This window comes from Dermacentor albipictus, chromosome 1 (genome assembly GCF_038994185.2).
Source record: "Dermacentor albipictus isolate Rhodes 1998 colony chromosome 1, USDA_Dalb.pri_finalv2, whole genome shotgun sequence".
NCBI lineage: Eukaryota > Metazoa > Arthropoda > Arachnida > Ixodida > Ixodidae > Dermacentor > Dermacentor albipictus.
This window is the reverse complement of record NC_091821.1, coordinates 362,444,680-362,467,267: the sequence shown is the minus strand read 5'-3', so window position 1 is coordinate 362,467,267 and position 22,588 is coordinate 362,444,680.

Here is a 22,588-nt window from a genome sequence, read left to right as displayed (position 1 = left end):
GGCGGTAGGCGACCATTGTTTCTTTTTCTCGTCTGCTAGCCAGAAGGCGTTCAAAATTGTGCCAGGTGAAAATCCACTCGGCCAGAGAAAACCAAACGCGCACTGAAGTGCACCGCGCGGTGGTCGGGGCAACACGAGAAAAACGCATGCGCTCTGGCTGGCTCTGGCAGCCCGCGGGTAGGGTAGCGAGTATAAAAAAAAAATTTAAGAGGCTGAATGTGTCTTCACGGATAAAAGTCAAAATAGAAAAAATAAATAAGAACGTAGTTACCCTGGATGTCTTCAGTGTCTTGACATGGATGCTTTGGTGTAGGTGAAAAAAAAATGTTGGTATTTTTTTACGTGACATGACGGCATAAATGAACCATCACAACGCTTCGTCTCATCGGATCTCGCTGCGTGTTTTGTCAACTTGTCTGATAGTGCGTTGATTTGGCTTGTCTCGTTGTATGTTCCGATCTAAGACTTTAGAAAAGTCAATGACCTTTGGCGTCAAATGTTTATAACATTAAACCCACAGATGTCCGCAATTGAATCTCTGAAGCACAACTTTGGAAATGTCAATGCATGTTTCGCATAAAAAGTTTATAAGAACTTTATGCCTATAAAGATTCGAATTTGATATCTATGCGCTCCGTAGATTCCGCTGCCTCCACGCAATTCCGCGGCGAGCCCGTTCGCCATGAAAACGCCCTTGAAACTTTGTGCTCGGATGGGGCTGCTTGCGTTATGTGACTATCGGTGCATGGGCGTTGCCGCGAAATCCAACCCGAGTTCGCAATGTTCGTGGTGAGATGTCTTTTCGAGCGTGAAAAAGACATTCTAGACAAAATCCAGAACGATTTCCCGCGCCGGGGGTTGCTTTGGTCGACGGTGAAAGGACATCACGAAAAAATTTCGAGGGGGGGGGGAGCGGGCTGAAGCTTCGTAAGCCCCCCCCGACTACGCCCCTCGTACGGTGCCACATAGACGACGGGGCTGCTGACGAAGGCCTGCACTAAACGAATTAGACCGGCCTCCCTCATGCCTTAGTGCGTATTGGCAAACCGTTTGAATAGTCTTAGTGTTTGCTGCGTGCTGTTCTTTAGCGCCTTGATGGCATCGCGGTTTCTGCCTTCCGCATGGAACCGGAGTCCAAAGAGTTTGATCTGAACTACGCTAGGTATATTTTGGAGACTAAAAATAAGACGCACACGGTGCAAGTTAATTGGTCGTGGACCAAGGACGTTGCACCATATATTTTAAAGTATATGGTCAGTGCATGACAACGTACAAAGCCATAATTTTCACAAAGACGCGGCTGCTATTTCATGACAGGACTTGTATTGGCTCTTCCTTTATAAACTTGACACTGTTCTCAAAAGTTGTCAAGCGGTTCCCGAGCTACTCAACTTTCTTCTTCAAGCCATCGAGGACTTCCTAATGCTGCGTGTATTTTCTTGTGATGACCGCTAGCTCTTTGCGGAACACTGCACAGGTTCTGCAACAAGAGCGGGAGCAAACGCGTCATCGGGCTTTTTAAGAAATAAGTAGCGACATTAAGAAAGGGCCCCTGGTAGTATCAATCAAAAGTAAACTTTAGCGACTGAAGAATGTAGAGTAAAAGAAAGCAAACTAAAAAAAGAAGCGGGGGACTAGATCATCGTTTAACTGGGATGTGTCAGCCTACTTGCCGTACAGACGAAAAAGGGATGAGAATTCCATTAGAAATAATAGGTCTCGGAGTGCACTGAAATACGCGCGCTAAACCTAGCCGGCCACACGCGCATGCTTCTCACATTTTAGCCAGGGACATAATTTACTTGCGAGAGCAACTGAAGCACACAAGGCTGTTCATGCAGTAGGATTCAGCTCTAACTAAAATGGGCCTTTAAGATATATTCGTTTTTTTTTGTTTATAGTGCATTGTGCGCCCTGAACCGGCCCACGGGATAGGCAAAAGAAAAAAGAAAAAAGTAGAAAGCTCAGCTAAAGAACCATCCGCTGCGGAACCCAGAAGAGGTGCGACGTAATGCTAATTCGCTTCTCTAGCATTTACCGCAATATATTGGTAATGCAAATTAAAGATTATAAATTTCGCTCGGTAACACCCACTGCTATTCAGTTACCTTTTTGAGTACATAATTACACGTGGCCAACTATAGTTTTGACAAAAATCTCTTATAACAGGCAACATGATTTTGAGTACCGCACTTTGGCGGGGTCTACGATCTCCATGGGGATGAATACACCTGCACGGGCTACCGCCTTCCCACCATCACACACCCAGCGTAGTACACAAGCTACGCATCGAACACTTGAACATGGCAGGCTTGCAGATTTGCACAAATCTCTAGGAAGTCCGACCCTTCCGCTTTTCTTTTACAGTAAATTTCTCTCTCCCTGTGATGGAAGCGCTTTAAGGTACCATTCATAGGGGCTAATGGCTGCTGCTTAATTCTTATTCGCTTAGTGCAATCTGTATTTCTCTGTTAAGCAAAGAAATTCTCGGCCACTTTTTTCTATCACTTTGATACACGTATACTAGAGGTGATTCACATACACCCGATTTTGCGATAGTAAGACTCAAACAGCAATATAAGGGCTCAATAAAATGTAGCTTTGTATTGAATTACATCACATATTTACCTGTCTTTTCAAGAAGTGTGAACGTTTGCTGGCGTCCGATACAATTAGTCGTTTAAGACTAGATGGCTAACGAGTGAATGGCACCGGGTGGAGGTCCACGAGATCTTATTTCACAACTTGAAACAGTGCTTCTGGGGCTTGACGGCGATGACCATTCCGCAATTGAGGCCTGTGAATCACCTATAGACAATTTGTCACTTTTTCACTGGCCTGATTTGGAGCACCTTTCACGAACCCCAGCCACAATGTAGCGCTGCGATTCACGGAGGACTGATACTTGAACACCGCAGCAGTGAGTAACCATGCACCATTATGTAAGCGAAGTGTTCGCATGTTACAATAGAGCACTTCTCTCCAGCGCACATACCAAGTTTTTTCAGTGCTCCTGCGTGACGTCTTCACAAGAAAACGCGAGAAAATTACGAAAGAAAATTTTAACACACAGACATTAGTGTAGATAAACAACGTATGAAGGACCGAAAGATCCAGGACAGCTCGTTCTACTTATATATTTTGCAATGTTAATACAAGTAGATTGGAAAGTAAACTGAAAGTACTCGATTACTTTTTTTGGTGATTGCTCAATTACTTTAGTGGGGCAGTAATTCGTAACAGTAATCGATTATAATTTTTAATGATGTAATTGTAATTGCAATCGGTTACTTTTTTTTTCTGGAATGTGTACAATTCTCTTGGTGGCCGAAGCTTCAAGGCATGTCGAAGAGCAATTGTGTGGTGGGGTGGTCAAATACCTACAAGAACTCCTTGGTGACACAGTTCTACTCATTCCGCGCGAGGCCTTATGTGCGGGAGCCATGGGAGGAAGGGATCACGGCCGTTCTGCGGGAAACTTCACGTTCATTCACTCATCACGGTATTTGTTGCACTCGGTAATGATTGCACGGGTAAAAGACAAAGTTGATCATGGCCTACACATGTATCGGTATAGTTTGACCAGAGTGCATCTAAAGTTTTGAATGCCACCTACCGTTAGCCGTTTTTTGCCGTGTTGCTTTGTTTGCCGAGTGCACGACCTGTACGAGTGCACCGTGTTCTGTGTTAAAGCTGCTAAGCCTTGCAAACACTGACTTTGTTTGCTTTATGCGGCACACTAAATCGTTGCACCAGCTGTCACGGAGTTCACGTTTTCGGATCTATTTTATGTGTGGTTTCCCGAATGTTGAACTATTGCTAGCTGCTTCACGCTGTACTTCAGCTGGCTTTCGAATGTTCGCGTTTTGGCCTCGCATCCATTGAAGAGGGGTTAAATCACGCCGTGTTTTAAAAAGAATGGTTGCTAGGGAAACGCTTCTTTAAGAACTGGATTTTTTTCGCCTAAGGACACGTTCGATATTGTGGTTGCTTGAAAAATGCGTTAGAATATAGGTAGTTAGCTCTGGGTGAGGATTGCGGATGCAAGTGGTATTGCTGTTCTATTTTGGGCGAGAAATTTTCGTCATGCTTGCGAAGTCATTATAGCTTGCTGTCGTCTGAGCAGATTTACCACGCAGGCTGCTTTGTTTCACAGATGAGTGACTCTTGTGTGGGCATTTTGTATTCATTTTATTTCTTCTGCGATGTAATTTCCTGCAGAGGTGTGCAATGCATACAACGCAAAGCACTAATCACTGCCTTGCCGCCAGCAACGATCTACCTTGGCGCTGCCTTTAAATATATAATGCAACATCTTCTTGTGTTCCGTAAAATTCGAAAAAAAAGTACGAAAGGTTGGTAAGGCTTGAAGAGAAGAGAGTACAAGAGAGGAAAGGAGAGAGGCCAACCAGACGAGCGTCCGGTTTTTTACCTTACACTTAGGTTAAGGAAAAGGGGAATACAGAGAGGGAGATTCTGAGCATTGAGTGCACGTGGGATGGTGCACAAGGACACTATAAGCGGTCTCTTCAACCGGTGCACATCAAGCAGTGTATACTAGTGCACGAACCGCTTTTTGTGCCAGTGTCAGGTGTGGCCACGGTCCCAGTAGCTTTGACTCAAAGAACGGTCTCGAGTCCAGTCAGTTTAATTTTGTCCTGAGGGAGAGGCACTTTACGTCGTAGCGAGGACAGATAGGATAGGACAGGATAGTTCATTTTGACAGAAAGTTGAAAAGGTACAATGCATGGTCTCTATAATCAGCTGCAGTTCGCCGACGTATACACAACGGGATTGCATCGGTGGTGCAGCGCTAACTTGAGCTTTTATTCACCCGTACTTCTGGTGACTTCGTCGGCGAGGGTACGCTTTCTTTTTAAAAATTGCACGATTGCTCTTCTTTAGGCGAATTTGGTGGTGCTCATGCTGTGATGTCATGTGTATTCAGTGGTAACAAAACCACTCCATTGTGTGCTCGCATCACGCCATGCGAAGTTGTTTGAGCTATAATTTGCACCAACGACGTGTGCTTATATTGATGCAATGAGACAGTATTGCGGCAAGGGGAGAATTGTAAAAAGAAAGAACGGATACATCGCATTAGTCAACACAACAAAGCGGCAAGTTAACACCAACTACATCCTATAACTGGGCTCTGTAACCCTCGTTTACGGGACATAACTGGCATGTATGCCGACTAAGTTGTCCTAAGCTACGGTAACGTCGAGTACATGTCCGCTCTTATAGAGGTCCGCGCCATTCCTGCAGCTGTCAACGCTGCGGCCTGGCGCCCAGACCTAGATGAAATCGCAGCCGCAAACTTCCTTGCTGCAAAGAGCTGTTGTCTGTTACTGTGCCCCGAGCGTACTTTAGAAAGTGCCCGCTAGGTGGCCATTAGTGGCAAATCTCCAGGTGCAGCGATAAATATACTCCTTAGGCTGTGGGATTCTCACTCGTGCTCTTGGGACAAAGGAACTACAACACAGTATTGAAAGCAATCGCATGGGCATTTATTGCACCTTTCATAGACTAATGATTGCTAGTCGAGTTGCTATCCACAAAACACGCCGACGGGCGTGCGACAAATCGCGGAAATACGGTTCACCGCGACCGGATAGCGAGCGAATTTGTTCGCCCCATGCTGGACACTAACTCCTGGTCGTTCGAGCGTACGGACACGGGAACGGGGACGCGTTCGAACGATCGCGTTCGTCCATTCCGGGGTAGGCTTCGCGAGACGGTCTCGCAGAAGCATGGATCGACGCACGCGCTGAACGACCACGCCGCTTGCTGAGCCCGAGCCAAAGAGGAAGGGCCTTGTCTTTTTTGCGCCCACGTAACCCCACCGTTAGGTGGCGTTAGCAGAGCTACACTCGCACCCTCTCTCGTACTACCCTGCAAGCAAACCAACCGCTGCAGCAAAGCCACGTGGTGAAACCAGATTGCAGGAGACGGGAGCTATGCGAGAAAACAACATTCAGGGGACGCGTGAGAGTAGCGCATCCCCACGAAGCTTAGCACAGAGAAATCAGGAATTATGAGCTTTGAAGAAGGGACGAGTCATCGTCCTGATATCAATTCAAGAGCAGTCCATATCCATAGTCAAGCAATATATATGCCTCTGCGCATGCACAAAGACTCACTCAAGCACCCATCAAGATTATCTGAAAATGAACGCGACGTGCAATTCAGCAATAATGAATTCAGCAATAATAATTCAGCAATAATGCTACACTGGTGGACATTACGTGCGGTTTTAACTTCTAGGGGTAAAATATTCCAGATTTGTGTGCCACTGAATTCAATTACCCTTTCGCCATATACATTGTAACACTTTGGTAAGTGGAGGTTACCTTTTAAAGCATGTCTGGTACTGCGAGTTGGAAAAGAAAAGACGTTTCGAGGAATAGGAAAGTTAGTGCATAAAATATTATTGACTGAAATTGAGATCTTGTGATTACATAGTGCATTAACGGATAACACATGTTGTGTTTGGAAAATATCATTAAATGTATTACTGGTATAATTTGAAGCGCTAATTATTTTCAGGGCCCTTTTCTACAGTTTTTGTAAAGGTTGTATGTCATGCAAGTTACGCCCCATGATTCTAAACGTTAACTAATATGGCTATGGGAAAACGCATAGTAAAGGGATTTGAGTACTTCGCGAGGGAAATATTGCTTTGCTTTAATTAGGGAGTAACCACCGTATGCGACCTTCTTGCATACAGGCTGTCGCATACAGGCTGTCTTGCACATAGGCTGTCGCGCGAGAGCTTTGTGGCCTTCAAAGGTTTAGATACAATGATCGATGGTGGCATTTTGTGGCATTTCTCTGCCTGAGCTGGCGGTCGCGGGGTGCGTTCATTGACGTAGTCCTTTGCGCGATTTTTGTCGAGGTGCGTCATATCCTCCTGCCGGCTCACCATAGCTTTGTTAGAACCAACTACCAAAGTGCGCGGGATCTGAACAACCTTAAAGCAAGATGTTGAAGACGTATGTGGCCTCCCTTGAATGCCATCGCTTGACAGCACTGCCGAATACTTGTACTGCGATGTCGCTTCCGGTGTCCGTGCGTTAAAAACTTTGCTGCTTACATATGCTCCGACTGGAAACGCAGCGCCACAATCTCAATAACACTGGAAGCGCGCGCTGGCCGCCACATGACGGGGCGTATGGATGCCAGAACAGAACAACGTGAACTATAATGCACTTGAATGTCAAGAGAAAGCACGAAACACTGATCGCACATGTGACAAACAGCAGGTTGGATTGTGAAGCAGCGACTGCGTTCGCGCAGGGATCCCGAAGACCTATTCTTATGTCTGCCGCCAGTGCGCGGTATTTCACGGTGTGTCAGAATCTGTTTCGATGAACTTTGCTGGTCAGTCTTGATTTTCGATGAGTACATGGCAATAAGAGATCGTACGTCGATACGCCCAAACTTAGGTGTCAGAGCGCATGTTTTTCAGTATTAACTAAAGTGCAATTTCCATCATCCTCAGCCACTCTTCTCGGAAGTTCTTTCTTTTTATCCGTTATGGAAAAAGAATAGTCAAATGTGCGCCGATACAACCCACGACGTGTTTTTTTTAACATTTAATTTGCAAGACGTTCTTTTTAACAGCGAAAATTAAAGATATTGAAGCTTCTTTTTTGGGATGAAAGCCCGGAAGAATCTTACTGGGTTGTTCTTGTAAAGCAAGAGCGCCTCCAAATAAATTTATATATACATTTTCTGCTGCAGAATCAAGAGATAGTTTTCTAATAATTTCTCCTACGGAAGCTCACGAATTTCCTTTGAGCGCAAATTTAGGCAAAGCTTATGTTATAAAAAAAATTGCACATCCACCACTTATGTTAGAACCTACGCGAAAGGAAGCGTGGCCTTTATGCAGGTAAAATATTGCGCTTCCGTTGCTTCGTATAACTGGAGGCTCTTCGCAGTACTTATTTGTCCAAAACCCACGCCATTAAGGAAGCAGTGTATTGGGCTCGCGTAAACGAGCCCAGTCACTCCTATGTATACGCCTTTCTGCGGTTGATCAATATTGTTATTATTAAGCACTTTCAGTTATTCAATATTATTATTACAATATTTACACTATTATTATTCGCCTGATGTGTTGTTAATTTCACAATTAAATATGTATATATCGACCAAGAGAACATATTTAGTGAAAGAGCATAATCTTGGATTGTTAAGAGCCATTCAAGTCAGTTTCGTGAGAAAAAAGAAAAAAGGAAGCCTATGCGTCATGCGGCCAATTTAGGCCGCTCACTTGTAGTTTTTGAATAGCAAAGGCGAATCTTCATTAGATTTAGTTGGGAAGCCATGAATTTTAAAAATGCATCTCGACGGTAGTGTTCTAAGTCATTCAACCCTGCATTTGATCTGTCAAGTTGCTCCGCCTGGGTAGTCACCGACGACAAAAACACAACCCGGAGCACGAAGGTCTGTCATTTCTAATTTGGTAGATTTAACGGAGGGTGTTACGGAGTCATATTTAGTGTAGAGAAAATGAACAGATCTCTGCATTTCTTCACCAGCATCTGAAGTTCTAGAGCAGGCCTCCCCAAACCTCGTCAGCTCACCCACTTTCAGAGCAAGCGTACTGAAAGCTGTGCCCTACTTGCCATGCTTCTCGCTACCGCCTTCAACTGCTGTGCGATAGCGCTGTCCGTCTGACCAATGGCACCGGAAGAGTGGCTTCCCGTGCGCCTTTGGCAAACGGGACAGTGCCACGTTTCGCGTTTCGCGGACGACATCTTTGCAAACGTGCCTTCAGCAATCGAACAGCCACTCTTCCCCATGTGAAAGCTTGTATTACGAATACAGCATGTCGAACATTTTCCATCATACGGTATACCGCTCGAACGTGAACCACATATATGAGACACTGCTGTGCAATGAGTGGCAAAGCAACACAAGGAATGGGCAGGCAGGGTATCAAACTCGCCTGCCAACAGCAAAATACGGTACCAGCATCCTGATTTGATTTAATTTACTGATTTCTATTTACACACTCATACACTCGTACAGAGAAGTGGTAAATAGAGGTGGAAAAGGAAAAAAAAGCCGCACAGACGCGGCTTGAGGTAACTTCATCCCCTTAGGTCACATCAAGCGCCATTTAAACTATATTTATATAGCAGTCATAAAACATTGCAGTTATAGAATATATGAAAAACAATGAAATATTTCCACAAATAGTAACAATGCAAAACACACTTCGGCATTGAAAGAATTAAATTATATGCACTTGGTAACATATACAAAAAAAGAACATAACATACATTATTATTAATTCACGAACGTGCTCTAAAGAGATGAAAGCAATAGAGTTTTAAATTCTGACAGCGATAACTCTGTAAATTGTAGACTGCTCTTTCATATGAATTCAGTATTCTTGGAAAGTTGTTACACAGCATTTGACAACCGTAGTTAGTTCTAGAGTGCGGAACTTTCCATACTTCAGGTCTACGAGTTGAATAACAGTATGAATTGACGGATAGTTTTCCAAGTTCTACAAGTAAAGTATTGTTACCTTTGGTACTGAAGTAACATTCGCGTTATAGTCTGCAGTTATAGATGTTACGGGCTGTAGCAATGTTGTATTTCTCCAACAGGTTTTCAGTATGGGTGGCATATGGTACATCAGCGATGACACGTATTATTTTCTCCTGCATACGGAATAATTTGCTCAAGTTACACTGAGTCGTGGTGCCCCATACAATGTGCCCATAATGTATGTGAGAAACAAATAAAGCATCTTAAATTAATAAGTTTACAGAGACGGGTAAAGTACCACCACCACCACGGGCAAAGTATATCTGTAGCGATTTAAAACGCCTGTTATGCGGCTAAGTTTTTGAATACAAAGCTTACATAGTCGTCCCATTGCAGAGTACTTGTGAAGTGTACCCCTAACACCTTTGCAGAAAGAGCAAGCTTTATATTTGTAAATCTATACGCTAATGTTAAATCTGAAAATAATAGCCTTTGCTCTCGCCGTATTTACTTTTAAACAGTTATCTGAGGACCAAAATGATAGACTGTACAAGAAGTCATTTGCCATGGTAATTAAATTGGTGCAAAAACCGGACGAGATGAAAACACTTGTGTCATCTGCGTAAATTATAGATTTCGCCTTTCCGTAGATGGAAGTAATATCGTTAGCATATAAGTTAAAGAGCAACGGGCTCAAAATGCTACCCTGTGGGATGCCACAAAATATTTCTTTGGTTACCGATGTATTATGGCCTACAGAAAAAAACTGGCGTCTTTTATTAGGATAAGATTTTAATAATTGAAGTGCAATGCCTCTAATTCCATGTTCCTCTAGTTTGTAGAATAAAATGTGAATAATGTGGTCAAACGCCTGTGTAAAGTCGACAAATAAGTCTATTTTTAATAGCTTATGTTCGAAGTTCTGCAATATAAATTCTTTTTGATCGAGAAGGGCTAATTCAGTCGACCTGATTTTACGAAAACCATATTGAGCATTTGAATTTGTATTTTTCACAGAATGAAGATAACTGACTTAAAATATTTTTTTCAAAACCGTTGCAGGCAGCTTTTACGTACAGCCACAATCCCCAGCACACGTCAGAAATGGTAGGACTATAGTGGCTAAACGCATTAAGGATCAGCGCAGTCAATCAGTTTGGCTGCAGACAGACAAGCAGTTTGGCCGCAGCAGCAGCGGAGCGCAAAAATAAGAAGGTTCAAATTGCACAGATAGACCAACCTGTAAAGCAGACGACCATTCAAGCTTGCGTGCACGATGCGCTCCACCGCTGCAGCCAAGATGACGCGAGACGCCCCCCGCTGCGCAGGCCGCGTTATCTGGTCGTGTTTAGCGGATTTTCAGGAGAGGTGGCAGCACAGGCAGCCAGGTAGTCTCGAGGCGGGCATATCAAACATCAGGTTTCCCTGTTGATAAAAGGCAGGTATGTGCTCGAAAGGCAGAAGCACCGAAGATAATCCTCTAGGGCAGCAGCAACACAGCCCACGACGTCCAGCCAAGTTGTCTGTAGCAGTACCCGTAAAACAGAAGACTACTCAAGCTTTCGTGCACGAAGCGCTCCACCACTGCAGCCAAAATGTTTTAGTCAAAACTAAAAGTGTTTGCCACTGACTGCATGTGTCCGTTGAGGGAGCAGGCTTTTTAAGCGACAGAGGAGAAACCAAGTGACAGAAGCAAGGATTGACGCTTGCGACGTGATGAAGGTAGCTCGCAGAGTACAGGAGGACGCCAAAGCGCGTGTGCTGAATGGAACCTCTACTGCACATGTCCTTAACCTTGCTGGCGGGTACAGCCGGTCCTTCCAAGAGCATGCGAGCCTGGGCGGTGAGCCTGCCAGCAGCAAAATACGGTATCAGTATCACGAAACTGCTGCCGTTGACTGAAGAAATACAGTGCAAAAAGTCGGGCTCACCATAGCATGCTCTCAAGATGTCTCTTCTCCAAAATATTTCACTTTCATTGAGCTCAAACTGCCTGTCACATCTTTTCCCATAGAGACCTCCGAGTCGATGCTGGTAACAAACATCGACTCAAGTTGAATTGACGAAGTCTAGAAGGGTCTTTCCACCCCCTCACCCCAGGTTGAAAGGGCGCAAGCCGTTTCTCTTAGGCTTCTGCAGACCAGTACGTATCCGTGTCTGTCCGTTCTCCACGAAGCTTACCCGGACGTGTATCGCGACGACGCCTGCCCCTCCTGCGGGCAGACCTCCACTCTAGCGCACATGCTGTGGGAGTGCGGGTCGACATACCCCAAGTTCATCAAGGAAGAGTGGGACTCGCTTCTGAGTGGCCCCGCTCTAGAAAAGCAAATACTGGCTGTCCGGCGTGCCCACGACCGGGCCGGTGGGCTAGACCTGCCGGTCCCGACGTGGGACTAGCCGGGTGCGCGACAAGTTCGCGTCCTCGCCGGACCTACAATAAAAGTTTCTTCACTCACTCACTCACTCACTCACTCACTCACTCACTCACTCACTCACTCACTCACTCACTCACTCACTCACTCACTCACTCACTCACTCACTCACTCACTCACTCACTCACTCACTCACTCACTCACTCACTCACTCACTCACTCACTCACTCACTCACTCACTCACTCACTCACTCACTCACTCACTCACTCACTCACTCACTCACTCACTCACTCACTCACTCACTCACTCACTCACTCACTCACTCACTCACTCACTCACTCACTCACTCACTCACTCACTCACTCACTCACTCACTCACTCACTCACTCACTCACTCACTCACTCACTCACTCACTCACTCAAGTATCACGTGAAATTATCTTACGAGGGGGGTGGGGGCTGCATAAGCCGTTATATGGTTGTTTCTATGGAAATATTAACTGTTTTTTTCCATTCTCGACATGTCTGTAGGTTCATATGGAGCGCCACAAATGTGACTGTCTTAGATTACCTCCTGTTAGGAATGGCCTGCCGAGCGGGCAACGTGCAAGTTATTTCAGCCCGCTGCACGTGTTTCGATCCACCCGCGGTAGCGGCGCCCTTCAGAGAACCAGTGAGGACAGCGCTAACCAACCGTGAGCTTCCTTTGGAGAACGGCGGACTACGGCAGCTCTGGAATTTAGAGGCGCCGGCTGGGGCCGGGCGTGACCACCTGGCCACGGGGACGCAGGACAATGGACACCGCGACGACTGTGCTGCAAAGGTCGTCTACCCGCGGAGGGGGAACTGAAACCTGTGTGTGCGTGTGTGTGTTTGTAAAACGTCCCGCAGCGAGGCGGCTTGTTTACGCTGACGTCGAACGTTTTGCCTCACCTGGGGATCTAGGGAACATGAAGTGGATATAACGAGCTGTTGTCGGCGGCTAGAGTGTGCTCGTCGTCGTGCTCTGCGCTCGTCAGCGTACTCGTGAGCTGTGTGCTCGTTTGCTGTATGCTTCGTCTTGCGGGCTCCATTTGGGAGTCACGCTAGACTGTGTAAATGTATCCCATGTTCAAATGTAAATAATGTAAATAAATCCTGTTCACCCAGTGCCTCCCAAGCTGCTCTCTACGACCTTCAACCCTTACAAATGGTGGCAGCGGCGAGATCGTCGGACAACTCCTACAACTAGTAACAGCGGTGGGATTGTGTGACAACCCTTACACTCCGTAACTGCTTGAAGTATCTGTGCGGACATTGTGTAAAGGCTTCTTCAACACTCAGTAGTAAAGCACAACCCGCCCAACAAGAAAAAATTATGGAACAAGCGTACTTGCTCCGACAGTATGCCGCCTTTATAGAAATCTGCGTTTTACCGTTGGTTTAGAAGCCATATTTTCATAATGATATGACCCTAAGGTTCACAAAAAAGCGAAATGAAGGCTACGGGACCCTAAACGTATTTAAAGGAAGCGAACGCGGCGTGTCCTTATACGATAACGCCATTGTATTACAATGAAGTGGCTGGCGCTCTTTGGCCATGACTGGCCCTTGCGCCACAAAACCCTATACATCACAATGAAGTGGAAGGGTAAAGAAACTATGTGCCGCACATGTATCAGTTAAAGACAGCTTGGAACATTATTTAGAACTACTAAAGCAAGATTTCCGTGTCGCCAGTAGTAGCGAAAGCTGCTTGACAGCTTGCCTCTCAGATTTTAGCCATGCTAGAGCCATCCTCTCCATTAGTTTTCCGATGCAACTGGCAGGCGCAATTGGTCGCTATGATGCAATGTCTGCAGGCGACTTGCCAGGTTTGAGCAGTGGAATTAGGCGACTGGTCTTCCATTCCTGGGGAACCGTACCTGTCTGCCAGGAGCTGTTGAACAAGAGCAGGAGCACTTTCCGAGCCTTTTCGCCAAGATTGCATAGGGCACGGTGGTTATACCACCGGGTCCTGGTGAAGATGAACGCTTGCACAAGGCCAGTGCAGCTTCGAGCTGGTCCATGGAGAAAGGACTATCCATGCGGGTGTCGCGTGAAATCGGTGAGCGGTGGAGCGTCGATGTTCTAGCGGAACTAGTTTCACCAGCAATCCTCCTGCAGAAAGCTTTTGCTACGTCAATCTCGCTGCATTGTTGGTGAAGGGCCAAAGACTTAAAAGGGTGTCGCTGCTGAGGGATTCCACGGAGACCACGAACGGTTCTCCATATGCGAGACAGAGGGTTTCGTGGATCCAAAGACTCGCAGGATGATTTCCATCTTTGCGATGCGAGTTTGTCCATGCGACGCTGAATCTTCTTTTGAGTTCTTCTGGCCAACCTCAAGTCATGTACAGACTTCGTGCGCCTGTATCTTCGCTCTGTACGACGACGAATCGCACGAAGCTTCTATAGCTCAATGTTGCATTCGGTGCGTGTATACGTTCTCAGAAGCGAATGTTTCGTAGCCTCTAGGGCACCCTTTATGATATCGTCTAGGCTAGAGGACGGCTGTCAGTCATCATGACAGCCGTCTTCGACAATTGACTTGAACATCGGCCAGTCGATGCATTGTGGCTAACTTGGAGCCCGTCAGCCCTTCAATCCTAAGTGAGTAGGTGGTCACTTCCCCGCGTTTCAATATCCGGAAACCACCTGACCTTTCTAGTGAAGGAGCGTGAAACAAAGGTGAGGTCCATGCAGCTACAGTAGAAAGTTCCATGCAGAAAGGTGGGGCTTCCATCATTTCACAAGCACAGTTCTTGTTCGGAGGCAGATGACACTAATCTTCTGCCTCTCGAGTTTATCTTAGAACTTCCCTAGAGATGGTGGTGGGCATTAAAATCTCCAGTAATCGCCAAAGGGTCCGGAGTCGAGGTCGTTATTCGCCGTAATCTCTCGCAGTCCAACCGACTTGGGGGCGATATGTAGGCTTCAATTAATGTGAAAGTGAGCTTGCTTTCTTCACTGTCAGACATACGTATCGGTTTTCCTGGTCAGGTGACACTGGATGATGGACATACGTAAGATCACGTCGCATGAATGCGATGATCTTGCTGCATTTTCCGTGGGTGGCGCACATAAAACATTACCCCGAACATTACCAGGTACATGCAGATGCAGTGGCCGGTTTCAGGCGTGGCCGTTCTTCCACAGACAATGTTATCGACTTGGTGACGTACGTCGAGCACCAGAAGTCCTGGAAAAGATTATATGCTGCCCTGTTTAAGATGTTAAAGGAGCGTACGATAACGTAACGCACGAAGCGATTTTCAACGCGTTAGAGGCAGTAGGACTTGGCGGCAAAGTCTATTTCTGGATAAGTAGCTATCTACATAAGAGATACTTTTTCGTACTTACCGAGGATGGCCCGACCTCCCAGCATTACCGTAACCGCGGGGTGCCTCAGGGCGGAGTACTCAGCCCAACGCTCTTCAGTCTAACACTCATTGGACTTGCCGACATCCCGCCAGGCACCGTTAGGCTCTCCAGCTATGCCGACGTCGGCTGTGACGCGAGTGCAGCTTCGCGCGCGGCTTCAGAAGTCAGCCACTTTAACATCATCCTACCTTCGAGAACAAGGACTTCATATATCATACGAAAAGTGCGCAGTAGTGGCATTTACCAGGAAATCAATGTCTCCATCCGTGATATCCGTCGACAGACAACTGATCTTGTACAGCACGAGTCACAGATTTTTGGTGGTGGTCATTGACAAAAGTCTCTGCTGGACCCCTCATGGTAATTACGTGAAAAAACGCCTGACAGGAATTTGCCATATGTTTAGGTTCCTTGAAGGAAATACCTGGGGAGTGCCAATACACTCATGCTGCAGCTGTACAGGGTCCTCTTTATTGGATTTCTGCGGTACAGCCTACCGGTCATGTCCAACACCAGCAGAAGTAACCTGAATATAATCCAAAGCATCCAAGGCCAAGCTCTTAAGATATGCCCTGGCTTACCGCAGTATGCGTCAACGAATGAAGTTATTGCAGTCGCTCAAGATTCCACGCTTAGAACGGACATTAGCATTGAAACAATGCGTGTGCACATAAGACACTTCGCCCAGGCCCCTACCCACCACCTAGCAAGTCTCCCACTACATAGACCCCACACGACATTCAGGGCGACCGTCTTCGCTCACCGTGCCTCTTTCATGTCAGGTTACACCCCTGTGGCAAGGCCTTCCATTCCTCCATGGTGTATGCGCCGTACTCAAGTGAACATTACAATGCCAGGACTTCAGAAAGAGTCGTACTTGCCATCAGCATCGCTCAAGCAACTCACTTTACTTCTCTTGTACGAGAAATACAGCGACTGCACACATGTCTACACTGATGGATCAACTACATCAACCAGTTCCGGTGGCACTGTAGTTCTACCAGCAGTGAGAATAACCAAGCTGTTCAAGACTTCTCATGTCAATACGTCTACAGCTGCAGAGCTCGCGGCTGTAGACCTGAAGTCCTAGAAAATGGGTAGTCTTCTGCGATTCAAGGCCGGCCTTGCAATGTGTGCAGTCGTTTCTCCTCAACACGCTCTGGCAAGAGGGGAAGGTACCGGCGGTATGGAAACACGCCGTCGTGGTCATGATACCCAAGCCGGGCAAGAAACTGCAGATCGAGAATCTCAGGCCGATCTCGATCACGTTGTGCCTGGGAAATCTGTATGAGAGAATAGTCACCAGAAGGATCCAGCAGCACCTGGAGAACGGGAGATGGTACCCTAACAGCATGTATGGCTTCAGGGTCAACCTATCGACGCAGGACGTTTTCCTACAACTCAAAGAGTAGGTACTCGACACAATGCCCAAGGCGGGTGAAAACGTTGTGATGGCGCTCGACATCAAAGGCGCCTTCGACAACGTCAGCCACGCGGCCATAATGGAGGGCTTCAACAACTCCAACTGCGGAAGGAAAGTACACGACTACGTCAAGGTCTTCCTAACCGACAGAACGGCAACGGTAGGGCTGGGGGATTTGAGAAGCGACACCTTCTCCACACCGTGTAAAGGCACACCCCAAGGCTCTGTGATATCGCCCGTGCTATTTAATGTGGCGATGATCGGCCTGGCAAAACGATTCGGCGAGATCCAGGACATACAACACGCGATGTACGTGGACGACGTCACGGTTTGGGTCACCCAAGGTTTACTGGGAGAAAAACAAGTGAAGCTACAAGAGGCTGCGCGCTCTGTCGAAAAGTACACCAGAGAGAGGGGACTGGTATGCTTCACAGAAAAATCCGAACTACTGAGAGTAGGTAGACACCCCACCCAAGCAACACTGGAAGTAACGCTTGACGGTCAAAACATTCCGGAAAAGAACATGATCAGAACCTTGGGCATGTGGCTACCGGGTAGCAGAAAATGCAGCCACACCATCAGCCTGCTGAGCAGAGCGACGGAGCAGGTGGGCCGGATGTTCAACGAGGGTCTCCCAAAAAAGATGCGGCATGAAAGAGGGAGACACACTCAAACTCGTCGGCAGCCTGGTCGTCAGCCGAGTCATCTACTTGCTACCGTACCACGCCATGGCCAAAGGAGAGAGGGAACAGGTGGACACGATACCCAGGAAAGCATACAAGACGGCTCTCCATCTGCCAAAAAAAAAAAAACACGTCAAACGAAAAACTGCTCCAACCGGGCATCAGCAACACTTTCAGCGAGCTGGCGGGAGCCCTGCTCGAAACGCAAAAAGCCAGACTCAAAAGCACCCCTACAGGGAGAGCGCTCCTGAATAGGCTGGGACGGGACACGAGCGGACACGTAGATAGATACGCAGACGTGCCCGACTGCCTAAGACAAACAATAAGCGTTAGGCCAGTACCTAAGAACATGGACCCCAATCTCCACGAGAGCAGAAAGCAGGCGCGAGCCGAATACGTGGAAAAGACACTAGCGCGACTAGACAACACGGTATACACGGATGCTGCCACGTACCCGCGAGAAGGGAAGCGCACGGCCACGGCGGTGGTGGTGGACGGCGACGGGAATCTGATCACATGTGCGACGGCAAAGGCAGCTGGCACTGTGGAGGCCGAAGAAATTCCCGTGGCGCTGGCGACAGCAGAAGGATATAGGACAGGCAGGCCTCTAAACATCTTAACAGACTCGAAGGAAGCGTGCAGAAATTACATGAGGGGCAGGATTAGCAAAGCCGCCCTCAGAATTCTTGGCGGAGCCAACTTCGCCGAGAGGAACGTTACGCACAAGTTAATCTGGATTCCGGCCCACGCAGGCAAAGAGGGTAACGAAAGGGCAGACAGCCTAGCTCGAGAGACCACGTTCCGAGCAGAGCAGTCGCACGCCCCGGAGTATCACCCACACGCTTGTGAAGGAGGATACACAGAAATCTTAAACTTACACAGAGGGGCGAGAGCCAAATATCTCCCACCGCACAAAGCTCTAACAAAGGAGGAAGCAACGAGTTGGCGCAGATTGCAGACAAACTCCTTCCCAGATTTATACATCCTAAACAAAATGTACCCAACACAATAAAGAGACACCTGTCCATGGTGCGGGGCCACACCCACACTCTATCATGTCACATGGGAATGTAAACACAATCAATCATTCCACCAACAAAATAACCCGAGTGCGGAGAAATGGGAGGGTCGGCTTACCAGCTGCGAGCTCACGGCGCAAAGGGTATTAGTGCAGCACGCTAGTGAGGTAGCTAGGCTCAGTGGAGCCCTGGAATAGGGGCCCACCCTTTCCGGAAGAGGCTCCAAGTCGCCGGCGCCCAAGAAGATGACGGAGACCTCGAGACACTAAATCCTTGAAAGAACCAAATAAAGTTTCTCTCTCTCTCTCTCCGACATGGAACTCACGATCAGCTCACGTGCGAAATCGCGGAAGTTGTCCATCACTTAATAGAAAAAGGCCATGATATCTCTTTTCAGTGGATACCAGGTCATTGCGGTATCACTGGAAATGACGCCGATAAGACAGCTCGGACGTCCAACCAAGAAGACCGCTGCGTCCCCATTCCTCTCTCAAGGACCGATGCCGCGAGACAACTTGACATTCTAGCACGCACGATCTCCTTAGCAGAGTGGAATACCGTACATACAAGGCGCACAAGACTGCACAGACTAAACCCGTCACTTCAACTCAGACCTCCAGCCGGTCTGCACCGACGTGAAGCGTCTCTTCTGTGTCGGTTATGGCTTGGAGTTGCCTTCACGAATGCCTACTTAGCACTAATTGGAATGGCTGATTAGTTCTGCATGTGATGTTTGCGGATGCGAGGAGAACATTGACCACTTATTGTGCCATTGTCCTCAATTTCAAACACGAAGACAATCTTTGTCCAACACACTGAGGAAATTAGATGATCGTCCTCTGAGGGAACAGACAATATTAGAGCATCGTCCCGACCGATCATCGGCTCAGAAGGCAGTGAAGGCACTTTTGTGTTTTCTCAGAACTTCTGGTTTGCGCGAGTGGCTTCAACTCAAGTGCCGTCCGTACACGTATCTACACTTTTTCTCCCTTCCCCTTTTTCCATCCCCCACCGTACGGTAGCCAACCAGACTATTGACTGGTTAACATCCCTGCCTTCCTGTATTCCTCTCTCTCTCTCTCTTGCCTCTGAGATCACCGTAGAAACAGGCCTCAGGTCACCGTAGAAACAACGGCAGTTATAACAATAAATCATAACTACGTGTTATAAAAATGAGCCATTCCACTCAGTGAAGGTGGTTGACTAGCGAAGCTGTTTAGCACACGACACGGAGGTGACACCTAATTTTCAAGAAAGGTACAAACTCATTTATTGTCTTGGTGGGTGCTCATCGTGACGGAAGGTACGTACACTGATTTATTGTCTTGGTCGGTGGTCATTATTTCACTCGCCACTGCAATCACATTCTTTGATAATGTCAAATCGATGCACGTACGCCGCTGGGTGGGCGGTTGGGCCGGATTGGTATGGCATCACAAGGGATATGTCCGCAACACAGAACGCGTAAACCGCTCTCTTTTCGGTACCTACACCTCGGCATTGAAATCATCGGCAACGACAACAGGGGTAGTGCCATCGCAGCTAATGCACGCAAAGTCAGTAACAATGAACATTGCGGGACTGTGAGTCATTGTGTTTTCTGCTTGCTTACGGAGGTATGAGCCATTGACGATGTCACTTTTCGAAATGCTGTTCTGTATGTTGTATGAGTGATTAGAAAGAATTTAAGCACTGTTCACTTCACTTTGCTGAGTGCTTGTAGCTTCTGACTTACATGGCTATGAACCATTGCATCTTTTGCTTACTTACGGGAGTACTAATGATTACGGGGGTATATGAGCCATTGATGATGATAGTTTTTGTTCACGGAGAACGAAAATGCATGGAACCCTAGCCATATACAGCTTCGCTGTAAAACAAGTCGCCAATAAGGTCAAGTGCAACAGCTACAGTTGTTAACTATGGCCGCAAGGTTCTACTTTGGTGGCCCTTATTTTTTAACCTACCAAGGGAGAGGGAGCTCTGTTTGCAAAGAATGTGGCAAGAATGGAAAGTTGTTCGAAAAGACTGCAACATTGGACTAATCAAGAACTTATTTGATGGCGATAGTTAATAGCAGCAGGCATAGTAATCTAACTAGCCGTGCTCTGACGTAGCCAACTTTGTTAGGTTAAATATGCTAAATCGGAACGGAATTACGAAAACTATTCGTCGTATCGACACGTACACATGGTGTTCCAGTTGTTGCTAAACTTTATCTGTTTGAAACTGTTTGAAGTCTCTTAGTGTTGGACATATAGCAAAGCTTTGTCAAGGCAACTCCGATATTTACATGTGTAATAAAGATATGCGGAATACGTCACCGTGATACGTTAGGCCCACTGCGCCTGAACTATCTCGCCACAGTAGCACAGGAGACGGGTCGCCACTAGGAAAGCTTTAGTATACCGTAATCACGTGTTGCGATCGCGCACAAGAACACAATAATGCATCCACACCTCCTGCCAAGCGTTTTATGTAAGACAGGACAGTCTCACCAGGCTGCATGATCTACAGCTTCTCTCCATAAAGTGCTAGTGCGTTCAGTCTTATTGGTGGCAGTAAACAATGAGATGGCAATTTCATGTGGAAGAATAACAACTTACTTTCGTAGATTCATGTGTCAAATTGCAAGCTTTTAATTGCAGAAGTATCTTTTTATTATGTTCCTTCGATAGATGAGATTACATTGGCAAGTTATACGAGCGAAAACCTGTGATTATGAGGCACGCCACAGTGGCGGACAGCGAATTAATTTTCACCACCTTGTGTGCTTTAACGTGCACTTAGTACGCGATAGACGGGCTCAGATAACGTCGTCGATTATTTTCATGCAGAGTTAACGCTAACGCAATATAAACAGGTGGCCGAACGGCTCCTTCGCACTTCTGTATTCTCCGTTCACTTCTGGAATTAAGATGGTGGTGATGTCGGACTATCTGCCTATATCTTGAAATCCTGTAAGTCAATTTACAGCGTGCAGCAATGACTGTCATGTCTGACCATGAAGTGGTATCGTTAAGCCACCGCTACCATTGGTTCTTACGCGCTGCCGTACCGGCGTAGTTTGCTTCAGTGCTACCCCCGAACTACGGCTGTTTTTATCTCTACCACAGCTTTAGTCGCGTCACCTTTAGAGCGACCGCCGGTAGCAGTAAGCTCTGCGTTGCTGCATAGGACGTCTATGAGGATTTGGAACCTAAATGTCCAACAAGACCAAGTGACCAACGAGATGGAATGTCTTAAGAGACAGAATGCCAAACGGGTCATATGACCGGCGAGACAGAATGTGCAATGAGACTGAATGTCGAACGAGAATACATGTACAAACAGAACTGAATGTTTAACGAGACGGACTATCAAACTAGAAAAGCGAATGCTTCGGTCTTCGAGAGTTTTGCCTGGTGGGACTTCGTCTAGAGTACCTATATTCCGACAACATTCGTTGGCACGCAAATCGAGCTGTCATTGAAAGCCACCCAGTCTTTTCTACCAGGCCGGGAAAGAAGAGAGATTTTGCGCGAATACTAAGTCTCAAGGACTTGTCATTGTTAAGTTCGACTTGATGGCACCTCCAGCACACCAAATGGGCAACGGGGACACCAAAGCTGGAATTTGAACTGGCCTGTGGATCGAGGCCTGCGTGTGCCGGACATGTATAAGACCGGCTTTCCGCTATTGCTGACAGCTAGTTAGCAGTAGTTGTATGCGAATACCTACTGGCACACTCCGGCATCGGTAACCCCAACTTACGGATCTCCCTAGTTACAGCTTTCATCCCTCCGTTGCCCCTTGAATGTCCTGGAGATCCTGCGCTGCCCGCTTCGTTATAATCTCGCGTGTTCTCCTGAAGCCTGCATTTGCCGGTACTCTCTCCCCCTTCCCCCTCTCCATGATCAGTAGTTGTACTGAATTCAATTCTCACCCAGTGACAGGGGTGCCCTACTGTATTTTGATGGACTTCGGTGAGATGAAATTATCCAACGAGACTCAATGTACAACGAGATGGAATGACCAACCGAGAAGTAACGTTAAATAAGTCTGAATGCCCACTATTGAAAATTCCGTGTCATTAGACATTCAGGCTCGTTGGACATTCATGCCGCAAATGGGCTATGCGTACTGGCAGTCTCGCGTTAACACATCACGGTAGTGTATTAGGTGCCTGCTACCCTTCTG